Raw genomic sequence first — 17,199 nt, 5'->3', positions numbered from 1 at the left:
TCCAGATTACAGGAGACGGTGGCGAAAGGAACAGAGATAAGTGTTTTCATGTGGGCATTTGCATTGGCTTTATGTATTTCCCTGAAGCTCATTTCTTTGCTGTAGTGTTTTATTGGTAATGCGAGGCTGCGGGGGAGATTGAGTGCTTTTATTTAAGAATCCATGTTAATGCAGCCCCTTCACGAGCGGCGATTAACATGGATATTTAAATAAAAGCACTCTATCTCCCCCGCAGCCTCGCTTTACTACAAAAACAATACAGCAAGTCTGCAAACAAGGCAGATTAGCCTAGAAATACACGCATTTTTTAAAACTTGCTGTATTAATTTGGTAGTAACGCAAGGCTGCGGGGGAGATGGAAGTGCTTTTATTTAGATATCCATGTTAATCGCCGCTCCTGAAGGGGCTGCAATTAACATGGATTCTTAAATAAAAGCACTCAATCTCCCCCGCAGCCTCGTGTTACTGCCAAACCAATAAAGCAAGTTTAAAAACGTGGCTTGTGTTTTTTAGGCTAATCTGCCTTGTTTGCAGACTTGGTGTATTGGTTTGGTAGCATAGCTGCCAAGGTTTCAGATTGCCATGTGACATTTTCATAATTTCGATGTAATTGTGAGTGACATTTCAACAAATATGAGTGACATTTTTATACGAACAATATCAAAGATGGAGGCAACATTTAAATATCAGAAATTATACCCGTTTGAGGAATGATAAACTCTAATATCTTTAAACTGTTGCAAAGCAACAGAAATGTAAGGGCACTAAACTATTAAAAACAGTTACTCAGTCACAGCGAATCCTCATGAAATAAATGCAGATTGGCAAACATGGGTGGGTCATGTCAGTTGACAGATACTGTAAAGGCTATAGTTTGCACGTTTGTCTTTGTCAAAAAAATGTGTCCAGGGTGTTAGAAAACCCATGTTTTGCCTAAAATGCAACGCTTTTCTAGCTGAGAACCCTTGAATTAGGCCTGTAGACCATTTCCCCAGACTCCTCTCAGGCGGTGTGAAGAAAGAGAGGCCCATTAGCAGGAACCTGGCACCCTGCCTCCTGTGTTTGTTTACAGTCCAGGCTGCCTCAAAGCTGCTACGAGAGGCCAACAGCCTGCTCTCTGGAAACTAGGCAATGCAGGTGAATGTGTCCAGTTGGGCTGGCAAGCTGCTGCAAGCCCCTGCTTGGTCCTAATAACTATCCACCACACCGCCCATTGTTTTTGGGGCCAGGCTGCAGATGTGGAGTGAGCTGGGCTCCTAACAAGGGCGGCATGCTTCCGGCCTACATAGTACAGTCGGCTAGCTTCAACGCAGTGTGGTACCTGGCCCTTTCTGTGAGTCACGGCAGCACTGCCTGCATGCGCCTGCTTCAAAACATCACACTAAAAAAACACACCGCAATGCAAAATGGCCACAAGAAACTGCAATTTGCTACACTCATAATCAACTGTATTCATTGCAAACAAGCAGGTGCGCAATGTGTGCATATATAATGGTCAGCTGTGAAACGTGGCCATAATTAAAGAGGAATGTATCACCGCACAGGCCGTGCGTGAAAGCACATCATGTCATTAGGACAGTTAAATAAAGATACCTTAGGGGCTACATTGGGCACTTCCTGTGTCGAGAGCCAGACTGGTGCTGAACGGCCTCCGCAAACCAACTCAGACCCGCCCTCTGCAAGACTAACGTCTGGCATGAATGAGGGTCGCGGGTCCTCAAAATAATTAGATTAGGAAGATCTCTTGCATATGACAAGCAGGAGCTGCCTCTGAAGTGTACGATCATTTCTTACTGGTGCGCCTGGCCCACTGAAAATGAAGCTTGGTAGTCTGAGGGAACCTTTTCACGGACATAGGGGTATCTAAAGTCCAGTCTACCTGCTGGCAAGGCTTCATTTTTTAGTCTGCTGTGGCAGCTCATATCAAGGCGTGGGTGTAGCAAGGGGCTTGTGAAAGGATTGGGAGGCAAGGGGTGGCACTTCATGCAAATTGCAAGAAATAGTACTCCAATAGGCTGCCAACCTCAATTGAATAAAACGGATCAATGCAACATGTTTACATCTGTGCACACTGCACCATGGATGCCTAAAAAGGGAAGCACTCTTTGGCAGAGCAATGATTTGTGAAGCTTCTCTAACCTCAACCCCCTATCTCCTATTTTCTTTTATACACCCATGTGTTCTCCATGTTAATCGCCGCTTGTGAAGGGGCTGCAATTAACATGGATACTTAAATAAAAGCACACAATCTCCCCCAAAGCCTCGCTTTACTATCAAAACAATACAGCAAATCTGCAAACAAGGCACATTAACCTACAAATACACATAGTGTTTTTAAATGTGCTGTATTGTTGTGTTAATAAAGCGAGGCTGCGGGGGAGATTGTGTGCTTTTCTTTAAGTATTCATGCTAATTGCAGCCCCTTCACAAGCTGTGATTAACATGAATACTTAAATAAAAGCGCACAATCTCCGCTGCAGCCTCACTTTACTAATAAAACAATACAGCAAGACCAGGGCCGGCTTTAGCCCTGGTGGCGCCCATTGCGACAATGTTAGTTGCCCCCCCCCAATGACCATCTCCAACATGGATTCTCTCAGGAACACCCTTTGACAGTGACCAAGTCCCATTAACCACTCTCCCTCAGATACATTGAATTAGTTGTATAGCGCCACTCATACCATTAAAGGATGCCAGAGGCACTTTGCATCACACACACATTACACATAGACAATCAAACATACATGTTTAAATCAGCGTATAGGAAATGCTACATAAGCTAAAGGACTAAAAGTGTAGGAGTCACATCATGTCATCCATACTGGTAGGCCGTATAGTTTACGAGTGCTTGGTGTGGAGAAGCACAAACTCAGTCAATAAAAAAAGAAACATCATAGTTGTGAGTATTGTTTAATAATAAGAATTGATTTCTACTCAAATTAACCCATTTTGTAACATTAATCTACGCTCTAATGTATACTTTGCAGTGTGTATGCAGTTCTATGATGAAAGTTAATGCCTCACTATTCTATATTACAACTTAGGTTATAAATTGCAAGTAACAAAAGGATGTCTCTTTTAAAAGCAGTAACCTGCTGATATATTTACATTATATGCACTCTATAATCTACATGGTACACGTTCTTTTCAGCAGGCATATTAAACCTCTGCACTACTTTCACATAAGTCAAAACATGAACTATACAAAACTCCAATCTCTCTCCTGGAAGAACATTAATCACATGAGTTAACTTGACATTTTTGTGTGGCCTGGTAATTGCTGGAGGAAAGGAACATGGCAGCAGGTGCGTTAAAGAACATAATAAACTTGCAAATATGGCGCCCCCAGGAAGCCAGCACCTGGTAGCAACATGCATTGCTTTAAGGTAGCCTAACTGAGTGCTCAGTGCTAACCATGGGCCCTTCCCAGCCACTTTCACTGCTGCTGTTGTTCTCTACCCCAGAAATTTTGTATCCTGACCCCTTGCACCAAGGTTTTCCATTTCTGCCATCTCCTGATCTGTGACTGCACTACTTCCCTACCCACTTGTAGCAATGTTGCCCATTCCTGTCATCCCCTGGTCTGTCACTGAACTTCGTCCCTGCCTACCTGCAGCAATGTGTCGTTTTCCTGCCAGCTTTCATTTTTTTTAGTTGAAAGCCTTACGCTGTCTGGTTTGCTAAAGACATTTTGGAGACATTCGGAAAGCTGAGATAGGGATGCATTCTTCCCATTGCTTATGGTTGGCTAAGGGGTTTGTAACTCACATTGTCATGCTTTCTATTTGCTGGCTTTATTTGCTTTAGGCTGTCCATCTTGAGTTCGTCTCTCCAGTTGCCCAAACTTTGATTACTATATTGTTCCACAAATTCATTTTCTGTAAACAGGCCTTTACATTTTGGTCTTATCTTGTCACATTTGCGGTGCATTCAAAGACGAGGTCAAATATCAAGATCTCGCTTCAGAGGGGGCTTGGTGTTTACTTTTCTTTCTCTAATTTCAAAGTGAAAGAATGTATGAGACAATCCTGCTGAGCATCCATGTAAGAGGAGAGGGTGTAGGATTTTTTCCTAGTACATAAAACCATTGAGTGTTAAAACATTGACATGGCAAAAGGTAAAGAAAATGCAGGAGAGTGGTTGGATTGTGTGGGGAGGTGCAGATAAGTTTAGCCTAATCGATGCTAATAATGAAGTACAGGGGCATGTGCCTATTTGCCTAAACTGGAATCCCAGGTAACTATTTGGTCGTTTTTCCTATTGGAGTATCTGGGCTAGTCCCATTAATTTTTTGTAACTCTTAGGGCCTTTGCTAACCATCTTGTCTTCAATTGCAGGTTTGCAGTCTGTAAGGTATTTGGATTTGAATGGTCAGGCGTGAGTACCCACAAGGACAAGGTAATTCTGTTTATGTTCCATATTGGATTTGGGGGGAGCTGGGAAAATAGAGTCACATTCTGCACCCCTTTTCTTTTGCAGGTTTGTGAGACCGTTCTACAAATACAGTTGTACAAGCAGACGTGAGTACAGGCAGAACAAACAGGTAATTGTTTGGTAGAGTTAAACTGTGGCGCATCTTGTGTATTGTAGTATAACAACATACCTTACCCATGTTTTCTTGTGTTGTAGGTTTCACAGACAGTACCCCTCACATTTGAACGGGCATACGTGAGTACAAGCAGAGCAGGTCATTGTTTGGTAGAGTTAAACTGTGGCGTATCTTGTGTATTGTAGTATAACAACATACCTTACCCATGTTTTCTTGTGTTTTAAGTTTCACAGACAGTACCCCTCACCTTTGAACGGGCATAGGTGAGTACAAGCAGAGCAGGTAATTGTTTGGTACAGTTAAACTGTGGTGCATCTTGTGTATTGTAGAATAACAACATACCTTACCCACGTTTTCTTGTGTTGTAGGTTTCACAGACAGTACCTCACATATTTGAACAGGCATCCGTGAGTACAAGCAGATGAGGTACTTGTTTGGTAGAGTTAAACTGTGGTGCATCTTGTGCATTGTTGTATAACAGCATACCTTACCCATGTTTTCTTGTGTTGTAGGTTTCGCAGACAGTACCCCACACATTTGAACGGGCATATGTGAGTACAAGCAGAGCAGGTAATTGTTTGGTAGAGTTAAACTGTGGTGCATCTTGTGCATTGTAGTATAACAGCATACCTTACCCATGTTTTCTTGTGTTGTAGGTTTCGCAGACAGTACCCCACACATTTGAACAGGCATACGTGAGTACAGCAGAGCAGGTAATTGTTTGGTAGAGTTCCCTTATGGTGCACATGGTATATTGCTGTATCACAAATTCACAATGTGCTGAAACAATCTTTACTTCTATTGCAGGCTCTACGGACAGTGTTACATTTAAGTTTGAAAGGGCAGGGCAGTGGACAGAAAAATCCAGGTAATTACACTCTACATTTTTCCGGGGATGCCTCCGTATTATGTGACAGGTTGCAATCATGAGCATACGCATCAACTTTTGCCATGTTCCTTTATTTTGCAGGCTTTGTGGCATAGCAGGCTAAACCCAGTTATCACAAAAATGTTCAAGCGCAAAGAGTGTGATGCTTCACCACAAAGGAAGAAATGTTGCCTTGTATTCAAGGAAGAGTGGATGAAAGAAATTGTGGAGGCTGAGACACAGAAATCATGAGGCAAGGTTTGCGTGCAACTTGGGGAACTATTTCAATACAGTTGAGACGTGGGCTTGATTTGCAAAGCATGTGCCGAAGCCAAGATTGTTGGGGACTTTTCTACAGGGAAGAAATGGAGTGATGGCTGGAAACTTGATTAACTGAAACGTCATCTAATTAGCAAAGTTCACGAGTCTGCCATGGTGATATTGAGAAACAGAAGTGATGCTGCCAGGTTTGGTTTTGGAGTGCGGGCAATGCTGAAAGAAACTGCCACTGACAAAGCAAATAGAATGGAAGTAGTTGAACGACAAAGATCCCTGCCTGAGGAGATAAAGATTCTCATCAACAATGTGTTGCTGTCAGTCAAGATGAATACTTCAATGTTTTCTGTATAAGACATCCATGATCACCTAGCTTTGTATGTGAAGATACCAGACAGCTGGAGGAGCAAGAACTATGCCTTTGAGTTCCTTGGGGCTATCAATAGTGTGATACACTGTGAAGGTATGGCAGAACTTCATAACGCTTTGTATCACACATTGATAATAGATGAGAGCACTGATATTTCTGTACAAAAATGCTCATCCTGTACTTCAAGTTCCGACCTGTAACCTCAACAGAGCACAAAACACTGTTTGGGGGCATAGTGAAGCTGACTAGTTGTAATGCTGAGGCTATCACTGCTGCTGTGAAAGAATTCTACACTGCCAATGAAATGGACCTTATGAAAATGGTCATGTTCACATCTGATGGTGCATCTGTGATGCTGGGTAAGAATAACGGTGTTGGTACTCGCCTTAAAATCCATTCCCCATCTAGTTGAGCAGCATTGTGTCGCTCATCGAGAAGATTTGGGAGTTAATGATGCCTGGAAGAGTGTTCCAATGATTAAAGAGATGGAGACATTATTCAGGACTGTCTACACTGTGTTCTCCAGATCTCCTACAAGGAAGTCCAAGCTGGATGAAATGGCATCAGTCACTGATTGTGAAGTGGTCTGTTTTCAACCATTGAATGAAATCCAGTGGCTTTCAAGGCATTTGGCAGTTGGTGCACTAATTCGGAATTACGAGGCTGTTCTTAAGTACTTTGAGCATAAGAAAGTTGAAGAGAATGATCCAGTTGCTAAATATTGTTACAAAAAGCTATCTGACTCTAACTATCATATTTCCCTTGCAGTACTTAATGACATTCTGAGTGAATTTGAATCTTTGTGCAAACTGTTCCAAAAAAGTTATTTGACTACTGTTGAAGCTGAACAGTATGCAAGAGTAAAGATTGGCCAAATTAAGGAACAGTATTTAGGGGACACTGTCTTTTGGAGCAGCAATGTAAGAGATATGATGTCGTTGTACAAGGAAAGGCAAGAGTTTGACAGTGGGCCTATTTTGTCTTTTGCTTCCCTTCTTTGTGAGCACATGCAAAAAAGGTTCCCTGAAGATGAACTGAAAGGATGGGTAAGTTTTGAAATCCAGGCAATAGCAACACAATTACATTTTGTTTTTGGGACTGAGAATATACAAAGAATTGTTGAAAAGTATAAAAATGTTTTGGTCCTGGGTAATTGTGAAGCACCAGAAGATGTTGTCCGACAATACAGAGACTATAAATATGTGGTGAGGGAACATGTAAAGGGTGGGTTATTTACCGCCTTTCAATACATGGTGGATTTCACTGTACGCAATGCTGCTCAGTGTAGTGTGGAGTCTCAGCTTGTTGATGTCTCTGCAACATTTCAAGCATCTAGTGCAGATTGTGAACAAGGATTCAGCCTTATGAATACTATCAAAAGTAAATTGAGGAATAGACTAGAGCAGAAGCATTTGGATATGCTGATGAGGACAAAGACCTACCTCCTAAATGGGAAAGTTGACCTTGATAGAGTTTATCAGCACTGGAAAAATGGCAAGGATCGCCGTGAGAAGCAACCCTGTCACCCATCTAGTCATGCCACTTGACGTGTCTGAACGGCCCTCTCCTACAGTCCATGTTTGCCTGGATGTCAGAGTTTCACAAACTATCTCTGGTGGGATAGCACAACATTACGCAGTAGCTTTCAGATCAAATTGTAAGTATGTTATGTAATTGTGTAACTTACTGTGCATATGTGATATTGTATAGGCTCTCAATATTTCCCCACCCCATGAACAGTGCTCCAGTTAAGAATATTTAGTAAACATCTTATGATTGTACCACCGTTGGAGTCTTGTGCTTTTCTAAACCTGAAGTGTACTTGCCCGTGTAACCAATTCATGTCATGGCGTGCTTATCCAATTTGCAAACCGGCCTTAAGACCCTTAATGTGGCGCTGTATGTGTGAAAATGCACCATCTTTTCACTTTTGTAAGTAAACGATTAGAGTGACATTTGGCGCTGCACACGCGCGTGGTCTGGTTCCTGGTGCATATCGCCATGGTTGCAGAGCACAGAGACCCTTCACTGCCGCACACAGAGGGAAAAAAATAGAGGGAACATTGATTATAATACTTGTTTGGGTGAGTGAATGTCTTTATGGGTTTGGTGATGAGCAAAAACATTTCTCAATGGTACATGTCCAACAAAGTAGAAAACTGATCAGTAGAAACCGCCGTCTGAAATGGACCATGATAAACAGTGATACTCTGCATGAGTTTGTTAAAATGAGCTGTGAACAGGAACTCTATCTTTGTGCCTCTGATTCTACACCTCCTGAATCTATTCTATCTGCTTTTACTGTGCTAACTCAAAGAATTGATCAATTGCTTTCTGTTCCATCAAAAGGCCCAATTGACCAACAGCCAAGATGGTTCGATCATGCCTGTTCAGCAGCTAGTCGAAATCTGAAAACGGCTCTCAAGAACAAGCCAAGGGACCCTGCACATATCAAAATCTTGCGAGCAGAATATAAATCAGCCTTGGCATCCCGTAAAAGGGACATAAAAGCGAACATCTGGGAGTCTTTGCTTGACCCATCAACTCTGGGCAATAGCTCCAAATTCTGGTGCATAATCAACAAGCCGATGTTTGATGATCCTAATGCTGCCAGCCTTGGAACTATTATACCCGAGAATGAATGGATCTCTCATTTTAGTCTAATCTTCAAGAGTGATGATCCCCAGATGACACAAGTAACTAAACTTCCTGAAGAAGCACCTTTGCTTTTCACAGTCAAAGAAGTTGAAAAGGGGATCCGTTGTCTAACCAGTAACAAGTCCCCGGGCCCAGACGGCCTCCCGCCAGATTTATTTAAATCAAATATTCCATTCTGGGCCCCAATCCTCACAGCGGTTGTCAATGCTGGAGCTGAAATTGGGGCTCCAAAGTCCTGGGGGACCTCAACTATTGTACCCGTTTACAAGAAGGGTGACAGAAGCAATGCAGCATGTTACAGGCCAATCTCTTTGATAAATTCAGTCGCCAAAGTAGTGGGAGGGATCATTTTAAAAAGGCTGACCACATGGGCCAAAAACAACAACGTAATGTCACCCGTTCAATACGGCTTTAGACTAGGGCATTCAACAATAACTCAATGCCTGAATCTATATCTAATTAGTGGCAAGTACACCTTGGCTAGAAATGGAACCCTAAACATGGCCTTTATGGACCTTTCATCGGCCTTTGATTGCGTCGATAGAAGAAAACTTTGGGATGTCCTGTTAAAAATGGGAGTTGGAAAAAATTTGATCAATTTCTTAGCTGACCTCCACAGTGATACACGAGCGAATGTTCGCTATGCTAAAGACATGAAAGTAACCAGAGACTTCAAAATAAATCGGGGGGTCAGGCAGGGCTGCATTTTAGCGCCATTTCTTTTTAATTTATATATAAACGGTCTTGAGGAGCATCTTTTAAAAACAAATACTGATTACCCATACATAGGGAAAAAGGGCGTACCCGTTCTGCTCTATGCAGACGACGCCGTCCTCATTTCCAGAACTGCACTTGGCCTTCAAACACTACTTGACTCTTTCTTCCAATTTATGAATTCACGGGGCCTGTGTATCAACAACACCAAGTCATTTGTTATGAAGGTAGGATCTGGTTCAAAAAAATCCTACCCCTTCTTTGTCAACGGGGAAAAAATACCAATAACAAAAACGTTTTCATATCTTGGTGTATTGTTTGACCATAAACTCACATGGGGTCCCGCAGTAAGGAAAAAGAAAGGAGAAATAATAAGGACCAATGCTGCAATAATTGATTTTGCGCGCAAAATGGGAAACACGCCAGTGGTTGCTATGATGAAATTATACCAAGCTAAAAGCATTGCTGTCGCCAGTTATGGGAGTGAACTTTGGGGCTTTGTCCCAGTGGGCGACCTTGTAACCACTGAAAATAACTTCTTAAAACAAGTTTTGTGTCTTCCAAAGAGCACAGCTAATTTTTCCACCCATGAGGAACTGGGCATGCCACACATAGGGGACAAGATCGCTGTAAAACCCCTGCTGTGTTGGCTAAATTGCTGGATGAACGATGAAATCCCATTTACCCAAAACATCCTCCTCGAAGCACTTAACTGGGAAGGGAAACTCAAGATACCCTGGTTAAAATATATCAGAAACTGTCTTCAAGATCTGGGTAGGTTGGATCTTTTTTCTGACACCACAGCAAGTATCCAAGTATGACGTAACATTTGTAAAGGACACTTTTCTGTTGACCCGACAGCTCGCCAGGGAAGAGTTAGAATTGAAGAAGGGTAGTGTGATGAGACATGTTTTAACTAAATCATGTATGCAAATTGAACCATACCTATCCTGGCCCATTTCCAGATATGAGCGCTTCCTGTTGACCAGATTTCGATTTGATTTATTTCATCTGATGCTAGCTGTGCCCAGTGGAGCCCATAGGGGACAAGTGTTGCCAACTTGCGGCTGCGACAATAAGTCTCCGCAAGATCTGGCACACTTTTTATTTGTATGCTCCTATTATATGACACCACGGAAAATGTTTTTAAAACCTCTTCTTAAAAAAATGAACTTTGTGCAAATAAGACCAGCACTACTTTATCTTCAAATGCTGCACTGTGAAAGCACTTTGTTCACATGTAATTTTTTAAAAACAGCCCTGAAAATCAGAAAAAGCATGGAAGGCTAATCCCTATTTGAATTATCCTACCCCTGTAAATATGTTTCTGATTAACAGTATACCTACATTTGTCTGAGAATTTATATCCTATTTTGTGATCTCTTGCTTCTGACGAACTGTCTTTTTAATATTTGAGCTATATATATATATGTGTATTTTATGGTACTTTTATGACTGTATTGTACACAGTCGAATAAAGGAATTTTGAAAGAAAGAAGTAGAAAATAAAAGACATTGTATGTGGCAGTTGTTGTATATAAATAAGTGTACATAAAAAATATTGATTCCATGAGTGACTGTATAGATACTTCTATACTTGTAATAGTGATTTCATAACACACTAAGTATGAGTTACTATTTATAAGAATAAATGAAGTAATATTTGCATAAGTGTGTACCTGAGTAAATGTAAATAAGGTACATTGTTTGCAAAAGTGAGTGGGAGGACTGCATAACTGAATAGGATGTGTGCTGGCGCGTAATGTTAACATAAGTGTACAAGTATATTTGATAGTGTTCTATTGATCATTGACAACATGTATGAGTGAATCTATAGGTAAGTGATTAGATGTGTGTGTAGATCTAGGAATTACTGAGTGGGGTTTTAGATACATGTATTGCTGTGTCAATTGATTAAAATATGGTACTCTGTATTTTTCAGTGAGTGATGAAAGGTTATAGTAATGTATGATGAGGTGTATCTGATTGTCACGTGGATGATGTCAACAGTGATGTCATCAGTGATGTAATTTGAGATGTCACTGACCATGTCATGAATGATGTAATATGTGACATCATCACCAGTGGATTGCGGGGGCGAGAGTTACAGTTAGTACAACTAACTATAACGGAGGAATTTCAATGGTTTTGTATGAGTGAAATGTCCAGCTAACTATAACACCCCTGAAACCTAAGGTTTTTTCAGTGAATTTCTAAGGTTTTTTAAATGATAATTCCTAACTATAACCTGCTTGAAACCTATGGTTTTTTCAGTGAATTTCAAAGGTTTTTTAAATGACAATTCCTACTTATAATGTTGACCATTTCCCCATATTTTCAACAAGAAACCAAATCTGCAATGCTACCTAAAAAAACCAGGCAATAGTTCCACTTACCACTTACAAATTAACATCAACATTTAACTAATGTAAGGACATCGACTATGTAATGCGTGAATTACATCCAACTCACACCCATATTTAAAGAGCAATATGTGATAGAGGTTCTAATTATATACTTCTGACACCAAACAAAATCACAATACCCAGCACCACTACCACTACAACCACCCCTCCTAACCCCTCCCCCTCTACTACCTCAGAGACAGCACAAAACAGGACAACGGACCTTCCCAAAATTATATATCCCCTCAACAGCACACTAGCTCAATGTTCAGAGATGCGGCAACCAACTATGTATAAGGGAAGGAACTCGCACATCAACAATAATGTAGACAATGCTAACACTACCGGTGATATGCTATACACAACTCACTACACAAACCAAAACCGTTTCCGTGTGTAGATATACCATTGATACGTGTAGTGTACTGCATAGTGGACGCAACCATATTATATCAGACACAGGGAAATATTTTGGTCATGTAGCTGTGTTCCCCCCCCTTGAAGCAGAAGCGGAGTGGGCTGGTCCAACGTACGCAACGTCATCGTAAGACTATAAATAATTAGGCTACGCCTTGGGCGTGGTTCACTTCTGCAAAGAGAAGAGACTCCACCACAGCGAAGGTCTTCACCCTGCCACATGGCTGCCGCCATGACCACGTGCCTCCTCGATATAGGCCTATTGCGAACTCAGAGCCACAGCACCGCAGACTCATGTCTGTATCGACTACTGCCTTTGATCCCCAACTGCGGACAGTAGGGTTCACAACTTGAATTTAGCTTTGGATCTACACTACGCACAGCATTAAAGTTATCCTTCATTTATGTAAGGCAGAGACAATTTTCTTAAAGTATGAACAATAGGAAATTCAGCCTTCACTTATTTAATGCAGAGACAATTTTACTACATGTCTTCAGATTTTGTTTACATAAGTGACAAAAAGCATTCGTCCATGTCTGTCTCAACAACTGACTTCAATCTACACTGCGTACAACAGGGTTCACAACTTGTATTCAGCTTTCCATCTACACTACGGAGAGCATTCAAGTTAGCCTTGATTTATGTAAGGCAGAGACAATTTTGTTAATGTATGCCACAAAAAACATTCCGCAATGTCTGTACTAAGTACTGCCTTCAAATGTACATTGCGATCAACAGAGTTCACTACTTAGTACCAGTGGCGCAGTAGCACTGAAGACAACATTGAATTCATTCTCGATTTATTTAAGGCAGAGACAATTCTACTGTGTCGCCAGATTTTGTTCAGGTATGTGACAAAAAAGCATTTGTCGATGTTTCTGTGCACTACTGCCATAAATGTACTCTGCGGACAGCAGGGTTCACAACTTGAATTCAGCTTTTCCACCTACACTACAGACAGTAGGGATTTCAGCCTTGACTTATGTAATGTATGTAACATTAACCTTCTTCTGCATTGTAGGAAAAGTAAAAAACTTCCAGACAATTGTCTTTGTATTATGGTATGGTGCACTGAGTTAATATTATTTTTGGCGTTAGGCTTGTACGTATCCTGCGATAATACGTAGGTCAGGTGAGCCGAACTGGGAGCAATGTTTTTTTGCCTAGGGAATTCTTGTTTAATAAGTCTACGGAGAGATGACTTGTGGTGCAGTCAGTTAGTGGTAGCGAAAGAACTCAGCATGTGCGTACCATGCGATGATTCGTGGTTCGGGGGAGTCGCAATGGTATAATATCTCTTGTCTACTGGAATGCGTCATGTACAATCGTCTTTCTACTTGAACTCAGTGCACCATAAATTATCGCAAAGAAGAGTGAAGAGTTTTATGTCATGCTGAGACATACTGTCCCTTCAAAATGTCCCAAAATATACATATTTTAATAATGTATTGTATATATGTTCTATCTTCCACTTCCATCATAATTGCAGATGATGCAGTCCACCCTAACATCTACATTGCGAACAGCAGGGTTTACAACTTGACTATAATCGGTTAAGAAAACCTAATGCTCCCAATCTGCAACATCGCCACCAGACATACGTCCCCATTTTGAGAAAGTTAGAATGCACTGTGTGAAGTGCCATTGTTTAATTTGTTATGGGGAGCAATCAGTAGACCTAGTTTGCAGAACAATTGATAAATGTAAATGTAGTTGAGCTTATATAGCGCACAGCTACCCGCAGTGGGTTTCCCGGCGCTTGCTTAGGGAACCCTTCCTGGTATTCCCCTGTGAGATAGCAGGGTTTCCACAAGGTGAAAGTCAGGCATCCCGCCGCGAGGGGCCATTGTGGAGATTAAGCAAGCTATTGCCCAGAGTCGCAGAGTGTGAACCCTGTGAGTCGAGGAGGCACCGGGGTGAGAATTATCGAGTCCGTGGAATTTTGTTTTTAAGCCCAAGACCCGCCGAGGCGGGGAATTGAACCCTGGTCCAGGACCGATCTCAGCTTCCGGGTCTGCTGCCTCTAACCCCTGAGCCACACTTCTCCACAGTATGTATGGTAGTTTTTTTCCCCCTCAAAGTACATGCAATCCAGTATGCAATATTCAATGCTTTGAGTGCAGCCCATTCAGACCACGCATCATTGCAGGGTGAGCACACGCTAAACACCAGACGTACCACTAACTCAGTACACCATAAATAATCGCCCGAAGCTTTATTAAGGCAAAATTCAGTAGTCAAAAAACATTACCCCCAGTGCGGCCTGTCCGGACCACGCATCATCGCAGATTATGTACACGCTCAGTCCCAAAGGTACTACTAACTCAGTGTACCATAATTCTTCACCACATGGCTGTATTCAGGCAGAATTCACTGATTCTTCATTTATTATTTATAAAGTGCAGTACCAAACAAAGTAACGACCCTCAAACTTACACAAAATCGCCACGTGGTTTTGTTAAGCCAGAATTCACAAGACAAAAAACATTACTATCAGTACGGCCTGCCCAGACCACACATCATTGCAGGCACCACAGAACCTTGTTGTTTCAGGTACCACTAACTCAGCGGAAACCAAATTAAGTATAACACCTATCAAACCCTACACAATATCCCTTTAGTATGCGTCCTTAAAAAATGTATTTTCTATCACTTATAGATTTAGTTGAATAAGAAAATGCACGATGCATACATGTTTGATCTTCTACTTCAATCATGATTGCAGATGATGCACTCCTCCCTTAGATCTACACTGCAGACAGCAGGGTTTACAACTTGAATTCACCTTTGCATCTACACTATAGATAGTAGAGAATTCAATATTGATTGATTTGATGCAGAGACAATTATACTGTATGTATTCAGATTTTGTTTAAATAAGTGAAAAAGCATTGTTCTATAACTGTACTGCATAGTAGCTTCGATGTACACTGTGGACAGTAGGGTTCACAACTTTAATTTACCTTTTGATCTTCACTACAGGCAACATAAATTCAGCCTTGAGGTATTTAAAGCAGAGAAAATAATAGTGCTGTTGCACTGCTAGTATGCGCAAGCACCTTCAATCGTTGCATCCTGTGAACTATGGTCACAAAGAATGTAGAAGATTGCGCCAAAATGTACCTTCACCACTGGTAATACCAAGTACCTCTGTGGCATCACCTTCAACATTGCCACCAGACATACGTCCACAATTTGTGAAAGTTAGAATGCACTGTGTGAAGTGGAATCGTTTAATTTGTTATGAGGACCAATCAGTACACCTACTTTGCACAGCAATTGATAACCATCAATGCTACTTCCCCCCTCAAACTTCATATAGTCCAGTATGCAACAGTGAATGGTTTCAGTGCAGCCCGCTCAGACCACGCATCATCGCAGAGTGGGCACACTCTAAACACCAGATGTACCACTAACTCAGTACACCGTAAATAATCCCCACGTGCCCTTGTTAAGGCAAAATTCAATAGTCAAAACACATTTTTACCACTGCAGTCTGCCTGAACCACGCATCATTGCAGGCTCCACACAAACCGCCCCTACCTCAGTGCACCACAACTCATGAACTCTTTACGATAGAATCTTCTGTGTAATATTTCACATACAATGCTCCTACCTTTGTACAGCAGAAGTCATAAACCGTTTATGATTAAATAAATGTGTATCACATCATGATTACTATTCTACTTGTTACCAACAACAACGTAATAAAATGGAGTCGAGCACACGTGCTGACATCTTACACCTGAACAACTCCCTTCACAAGATCCAATCCTAGTTCCAGTCAAATCATCTCAAACTAAACCCTAATAAAACTGAAATCATTCTTTTCTCCCCTTTAAAAAACTGTCTTCCCGTTCAATCATGGATTTCAGACCTTAATGCACTCAACTGCTCACTCACACTGTTCAACTTCGTCAAATCTCTTGGCATTACTATCGGCAACACCCTCACCCTAAACGTTCATATCAAAAACTCTGCCAAGGAGCCCTCTTCACTCTCCGTCACCTCCAGAAAATCAAACCATTCTTACCCATCGATGATTTTAAACTTTCAGTTCAATCACTTGTTCTTTCACGTATTGACTATGGCAACACCATCCTCAACGGAATCCCCAAGGTCCACCTTGCTCCAATTAAAACTGTGCTTAACCTTGCAACCAGGCTCACCCAGACTGCAAACGCTTCGATCATATCTTCCCAGCTCTCAAATCTCTTAAATGGCTCCCTATCGAAGGGAGATCAGCTTACAAAACTGCCTGCATTACTCATAAAGCCCTCCACCAAAACACTCCGTAATACCTCTCCAAGAACCTCCTCATCACTGGTACCACTCGTCCTCTGTGTTGCCTTGACCCATCCAACTCCGCCCAATACTGCAGAGGCGATGCTGAACCCTATCCCCTTTCCGGACTCTGGACGGGTGCTCCGCAATTATACACAGAGCACTACCACCCAGAACGCTGGAAGAGGGAGGGAAAAGAAAAAGGGAGGACGAATATGAGTGCTGGAATGCTCAAAACACAGATCCCGTCAGCTGGAGGTGTATACCTGCAGCAAAAGAAAAAAAAGAAAGAACAAAGGGCTCACTAACAACAAATATGCTAATACAAGCTTTACCAAATCGTTCTATGGCCAAGTACAACATGCACCCCCTGATACGATACCCCTCTTACCGAGATACAGGAACTCGAAGCAGAGTACCTATATCCTCAGCAGTCCCAGTATAGAATACTCCAAAACCAGGCAGGAAATGTTGAGACCGCAAGGTAGTAATAACGTCCACTCCCACGAAGATCCAGGCACTTTAAAGGGGAAAAAGTCTCATGACACAAAAAAACCTTTATATTAAAGATTAGGGCATTGGACCGCTGTGCCAACCAAAAATCAAGAAAAACGAAGTTCCCAACCCGTCCTAACTAACTAAAGATCAATGCACTCG

Source organism: Lissotriton helveticus, chromosome 4_1 (genome assembly GCF_964261635.1).
Source record: "Lissotriton helveticus chromosome 4_1, aLisHel1.1, whole genome shotgun sequence".
Taxonomy (NCBI): Eukaryota; Metazoa; Chordata; class Amphibia; order Caudata; family Salamandridae; genus Lissotriton; species Lissotriton helveticus.
Note: the sequence above shows the minus strand (reverse complement) of the source record.